Genomic DNA, 6,262 nt, shown 5'->3' with positions numbered 1-6,262 from the left:
TTTAAATTTTAAGCCTGTCTAAATTACATATTTTTCCAATCTGAATAACTAACTTTCCATATTAATTTGTGCATTATGGAAAAATTCCAGGGACTAAAAGGACAGTAGGAAGACACATTACTCCAGTCTTGTGCAGCTAGACAAAGAGCGAAAGCCTTATGTATAATGAAGTCTGAATACCTGTCTTGGCATGAAAAGACAGGTGTCTGCTAAGGAAGGCAGGAGCCTTTCTTGAAATGGAAAATGTAAACTCTCCCTCTGAATTAATATAATTTTGACATTAAAAGGCTCTCAGGTGAAAGATATTGAAGTAAGAATAACAGTTATTTGCTAGTATGTATAAATAAAACCCCTACAATTTAATAGGAAAATTTAAATAAAATGCATCAGCACAAAAACCATAGAGAATACAACTGGCCCCTGTTGGTCAGGGTGTTGGTAGCAGAGCCATTAAATGGTGGCTGCAGTCCTCCTGGAGAGACAGATGTGGTTCTGTTGAAGCAGGGATCCTGTAGAAGGGATCCTGTAGTTTTCCTCTGAAGGTCCAGTGGTGGTGTAGATGGGTCTGGTCTTCCTCTGGGAATCCAGTGGAGAAAGTATGCCTGTGGTGTTCCAAGTGTCAGATTATATCCAGGTAGGAATGCTTGGCTCCTCCCCCTGGGTGGAGCATCTCCCAATGGGATGTTGTAATTTTATCAGTCATGCACTGAGACTCAATGGCCCATCAACATGAGATATCCCCCTGGAGGGAGGATGGCTTGTGGAAGAGATAAAGAATACTGCCCAGCTGGTTTTAACAGCTGGTAATAGAATACATACTTTTGGTTAAATCTTGCATTGTAATTGAAGGACAATACCCCATCTTAATTTTTCAATATAGTATTTTTAACTGTTGAATCTACAGCAGTTTTTATTTTTTAAGTTGTTCAGTCTTGATTTAAATGCTTTGCATGATTACATGTCCATTACAGTTGTACATAAATTATTTTAGAGCTGAGATACTGTGATAAGACTGACTTTTTGAATTTGTTTAGCATTGTCTTTTGCCTGTTAGCTCAGGTTACTCACTTTTTACTATTTATACTACGTTAGATCTTTTATCCAATTTGTAGAAAGCTCAAACATGAAACAACCACCTCTTGTTCTTCTCTGTCTTGAGCTAAAGAGATTCTACATACAAAACCCAAAACAGCCAAGGAAGTGCTTCATTTGTTCACATTAAAGAGCCACAGTTGTAGCTCCACTTATATTAACACCAAAGCCGCTGTGTGTCTTTACTTCACTCGGATTTATGGTTTACTTCTCTTGTCTGAAGACTGACTGAATCTTTTGGCAAAGTGTCTTCAACCACCCACTTCTGTGCCATCCCTGGATGTTTTCATTTGGGTCATAAATTATGTAACTCCCTGGTGCTTCATAAGTGTGCTCTCACATTGTATTGGGAGTGTGGCAGAGGAGGAGATGGGCACAAACCCAAGCAGCAAAGACAAGGCTGACCTGGGAGAGCTGATCATCCTCACATCCCCTTGCCTATAACTGTGACAAAACTGTTTTGGTTGGGATTTTATCCCTATAGTTGTAACATCATGATGATAAAAATACCAATTTATTCTGTCCTGTTCTTGCAAAAAGTGTTAACTGTCCAAAAACCAGACTAATAATAGTCCATGTGACTGTAAGGCCAGCTCCAGAAACAGCAAGGTAGGCTATGTTGACAGGAGTTTAGCAGATATTGTCAGAGTGTATCACTGAATTATTCAGTGTCACCATTATTTTTGTTCTGATTTTCATTGATTGACTGACAGAGGAAGTGACAGTTTGTACACTGAGATCCAGAGGTCCCTTGGATTCTTGAAAACAACCTGACTGACATAACTGCAATGAGTTCTCATTTGCTTGAATGGACTGATTTGATGCAGGTAATTGACGGCAAGGTGATTATGTGAAAATTGGAAGCGTTATATCATAAGGAAGTGGCTGTTTGTACACATTCAGTTGTCTGAAGAAGCAGGACTGGTGAAAGAATGATAAAGAGAAAGCTGATGCTTGCACAAGGGGGAAAACATTCACCATAAATGTGAAAGAACAAAGTACATTGCATAAGACAAGCAGCTGACAGGAGAAACTAATATTCATCCAGCTGTTACATGCTTAGAAGAAAGAGTAGTGCTTGGGAGGCCCCTACCTTTGTATCAGATTCTCATCTATATACTCCTGTTTTTTTCCTCTGTGGAACAGGACAATTGTCCATGCTTGCCAATTCATTCTGATTAAGAGAGGGTGTGAATTTGAGGTCTGGTCTTGATCCCTCTCTTTGTGGACACTCTTCTTCCAACTGTTCTGATTTAACCCGATCAACTCCTGAAAAGATGTTAGTTTTGAAACAGTATTGAGATCAATCAGAATAAGGGGTTTTTTGTTTCAGAATAAGCCTAGTTTTGCACTGGTTGTTCAGAAACAGCTATTTTGAAGAAACAGCAACTCAAACGGCCCTACAGTAACTCCACTACGTAGGCGAATCTTCAAGAAAGTCATGCGAGACTGTTGGGGGAGCGGGATAACATAAAAGCAAGGATACTTTCAAGCATGAAGGCAGCAGGAAAAAAATTCTCCATCAAAATTAATTTCTTAATTTTTTCAGCTCAGCACCCTCAGCCATACCAGTTAGCAAGCATGACACAGAGAAGGGCTCTGGTTTTGAGTCACACAGCCTGTGGTTTGGCCATCGACGTGCTTTTGCCCATCCAAGGCTGAAGGGACCCCTGCTGCTGCCCCTGCTTCCTGGTGGCAGAGCCCTCCTCACCCCTCTGCCGACTGAGAAAGTTCCAGTCGCTTGTGGATCTGTACAAGGCTCTGCTGCTCTGCTTTCCTGCAGAGCAGGAAATTCCAAGGGATGCAGCCCCATGGAATCTGGGATATTCCTGTAGCAGCCACATTCCCGGCCCCACAGGGTCTCTGAGGCTGTGCCTGCATCCCTGCACCTCCAGCACTCCAAGCACAGCCCTGCATCACAGCCTCCCACCACCTCATGTCTCCCCCACTGCCCCAGAGGGCCCACAGTGGGTCCCCTACTGTGCTCACACAGCCGATGTGCTCCAAAAAGCATGTTCTGGCTGTGCTTTTATCGCCTTGCTGTGCAGCCAGCAGGGACACCACCTTGGGCCACCCTTACCACAGGGCGTGCGTGCAGCCTTCCTTTTCATTTTCTCCCTGGGAGGCGGAGAAGAGTGAGTTTTAAATACAGTGCTGCGAGTTCAATGCTGCTAAGCAGAGCCTGTCTGATTGCAGATGCAGCTGGAGCTCCTGGCTTAGTCCTGGCACAAGCAAGGACAAAAGGTCTTCGTTCCTCTTATGCAAAGAGACAATTTCTGTGGCAGCTGAGGGCAGCATTAGTATTCATGCCTTGGCTGGTCTGGCAGCAAGGCGGCTAACTTGATACTAACTGTGGCACAATGACTGGGGCTTATGGGCTGTTTCTTAATATATATCACAGGTAGCCAACCAAATGTCTCTTTATCCTATTTTCCCTGGGGTACCTGCTCTCGTATCCGCTCCAACTACGGCCTTGGGTTTTTCTTGCAATGGTGGTGTTTTTTTAAGAGCCACAGGCTGGTTCCCTACTTGGCTCATTTATTGTCGTGTTGTAATTTTGTGTTGGTTTATTTTCCAGCTGACCAAAGTTCCTCTTAAACTCAAGTCATCTGTGTTTACAAATATTTTATTGTGTAATATACTAAAGCTTTTTCCCAGCATTTGAACTGGACCATAGATTTGCTTCTGAGACATTTCCACATTGTATGCATTAGAAACATGTTACCCTGAATGACTAATGGAAATTATTTCTGCTCCAGGAAGCAAAACGATGCTGAGTGAAAGAGAGAAGAGGGTTTATATGGAAACAAGAGTATATTCCTCTTTGCTTGGGCCTGCTGAAATGCTCTTTCCCCTGCCCCCTCATCGTGTATCTCACCACAGCACAAGGGTGTGCCAGAACATGTTCCCACAACCTTTCAACCCATTCCGCACAGCCTGCAACTTTCCTGGCTATTTTTGTGTACTCCACTCAATGATTAAGTGCCCAGGACTGTGATAATACATCCTTTCAGCACTGGCAACCAACAAAATGCAGTCTCAGCTGCTCACAAACAGCTTTTCCAGTTCTTCTTCCTTAAAAAAAATGGATTATGGATAGCTTATCCTTCTGATCATAAGGGTGTAAACTTGGAGACTTGTTCTTCCTGGCAAGGACTTCAGCTCTTAGTAATCAAGGATTATTCTTGTTGACAATAGGGGTTCTGCATCTAACTGAAGCCCCTTGCAGGCTGCCTTTGCCTGCTATAAACAAAGTGTCTCATCTGCAGCTGAAGATTAACCACGTCTGGGTCGAAACAGGGCAGCTATTCAATTTTACAAAGCTGTAGCACACATTGGTTTCCTGAACACCTCTGGTTGTATAGTGGTATTTTAGCTTTGCTTCAACTCCTCAGTCTATTTACCAAACAGGCTATAACACTGCTGATGATTTATCCTTGGCAGAAAAGCCCCTTCCCTCTCTGACATCTGACAGTTTTTCCATTGCTCAGCCACACTCGGGTGCTGTGAGCCCCCACTCCCACAGCAAGATTAATTCAATCTCATATTGACCAGGTGGAAGGGCTACCATCAATTCACTGCTGTTCATTGTTCTTGTCAGCAGCAGAAGCGAGTCTTGTGGTTTGGGTCGGGGTGCAGTGATACCACCCCAATAAACCATTTCAATTGCTCCTTCAGTGTCAGCTGACAGACACCAAGGCACAACACATCTATTGCAGCTGACTGACAGCTTGCTGACAGCTCACAACCCAAATCATGCCTGCTTTCACATTATACCCCAGTGAACTAATAAAAATAAAACAACAAAATGGGAACTCTACCATTGAAGAAAGTAGGGGAGCATCAGCCACTGCAATGTGGGCAAGATGTGACAGAATCAGAAATAGGAGCTTTTGGTTCCCACTTTCCCACTCACCTTCAGGAGTGCCTGAATCTTTGAGGAGCCTTCATTGCCTGAGCTTCCAGGCAGGCTCTGCAGCAATGTTTGAGAGCAGGAGTGTGTCTTCCAAGGACCCTTGGCACAGTGAACATTTCAACATTAAAACTTGACTCACTAAACAGAGCAGGGGCTAAATGTAGGGAACCACACCGAGGATCTGGCCCTGCACATACCTGCACAGACAGGTGATTTTTGATGCCTGCTATGATCAGAGTCAGGCAGAAGAAAGAATTTCCCTCTTGGGCTTTCTCTGATTCTACAAGACATATCCTCTGAGTCCCACATGGCAGCCAGAAGAAAGTCTCCATCCAGAAAAAGAAAAGTAGGCTGTTTTTGGGACTTGCCAGCCACAGCCAATAGGAGTTATGTGGGCAAAGGGCCAGACTCCCACAGATATAAATCAGTCAGGCTCCACTGACACCACAGCTCTGCTCGTTCACGCCAAGTGAAGCTGGTGCTCACTGTGTTTCAGGTGTTAGATTCTAATTTATGCTCACTCTCTATCCCACTACAAGGTAAATCACATTCACTGGCAGGCTCTGGGCTGAAGAGGGTGGTGCATTATATCTCTGGTTTCATTCTAAAAAGTAAAATCAAAACCTTAGCTTAGCCCTTCCAAACTACGGTATGAAAATGCATGCCAAAACTGTGCTGTAAAAATATTTGGAATGTTAAAAATAGATTGGCATTTGAATAGCTGTTGAAAGGGGAAGCAGTCCCAACTAAACCTGGCATGACCAAAGCTGTTTGTTTTCCCTACACTTACTTCCAAGCAGGTTCAGCACACGGGGAGATCATTTCCTCTTGGGGTCTTTGTATCCCAGGTACCACTGGTGGCAGCTCCCAGTGCAACTGTAGCTGGTTTCCCACTGCTGTCACCTGCCCTCCTGGCTCAGCATCCAGTCTGGGCATTGTCGTCATCAAACTGGAAACTTTTTCACCACAGGAAACTATGAAGGTTGAGTTAATGAGAACAAAAAAAAGCTCACTTAGGTAAAGATGAGCATCTTCAAATTTCAGCATCTGAAACTCTTCTATGCTATTTTAAAGGCAGAACCTACCGATTTATCAAATCATCAGACAGATCAATACATGCACATATTGTCTGCTTTCTCACTGTCCTGTGCTGATGTACTTGCACATTGCTCATTTTCCACACTGGAGTCATGCTGTGCTAAGTCAAACACTCATATGTAAGTCTCTGCAGCACCCTATTCATGACAAGATAAT

The 6,262-nt window shown here is 43.6% G+C and overlaps 1 long non-coding RNA gene across 2 annotated transcripts; it reads right to left on the bottom strand.

The window, feature by feature from the left end:
- Positions 1 to 338: 338 nt before the first annotated feature.
- LOC107202514 lies at positions 339 to 5,327 on the bottom strand. Of its 2 annotated transcripts, none has more exons than XR_001520710.2 (3): positions 5,206 to 5,327; positions 5,009 to 5,107; positions 339 to 602 (listed from the first exon to the last, which is right to left on the bottom strand). It is a non-coding gene; the product is annotated as an uncharacterized LOC107202514 (long non-coding RNA). The 2 variants fall into 2 exon arrangements; XR_001520709.3 differs by lacking the exon at positions 339 to 602 and adding an exon at positions 773 to 2,361.
- Between the last annotated feature and the right edge of the window lie 935 nt (positions 5,328 to 6,262).

This window comes from Parus major, chromosome 3 (assembly GCF_001522545.3).
Source record: "Parus major isolate Abel chromosome 3, Parus_major1.1, whole genome shotgun sequence".
Classification (NCBI taxonomy): Eukaryota; Metazoa; Chordata; class Aves; order Passeriformes; family Paridae; genus Parus; species Parus major.
This window is presented reverse-complemented; position numbering and strand designations above follow the sequence as displayed.